A 317-nucleotide genomic window follows, 5' to 3' on the forward strand; every position below is an offset into this window, starting at 1 on the left:
GGCTTTTGAAGAATATGAATAGATGTCACTGAAAGATATAATAATATTCAAATATAAGAGCGGACATAAAAGAGTGGTAGTTTCCTTGTGCAAAGTCAGCACCTCTTGTAAGTAATCTACCACTCTCTTGGCACTATACTGACATATAAGCTAAAGAGGTGATTTTTCAACTATAAAACAGTTCAGTGAAGAAATCAATCATTAGTATACATGTTTCATATACAAGTGGGCACAAAACACCCATACTAAAACAAAAGAAAGGCTCTAATATTGTGTGATAAAGTAATAGAGAAATATCTCCATACGTAAAATAAGGG

This window comes from Penaeus monodon, chromosome 25 (genome assembly GCF_015228065.2).
Source record: "Penaeus monodon isolate SGIC_2016 chromosome 25, NSTDA_Pmon_1, whole genome shotgun sequence".
Classification (NCBI taxonomy): domain Eukaryota; kingdom Metazoa; phylum Arthropoda; class Malacostraca; order Decapoda; family Penaeidae; genus Penaeus; species Penaeus monodon.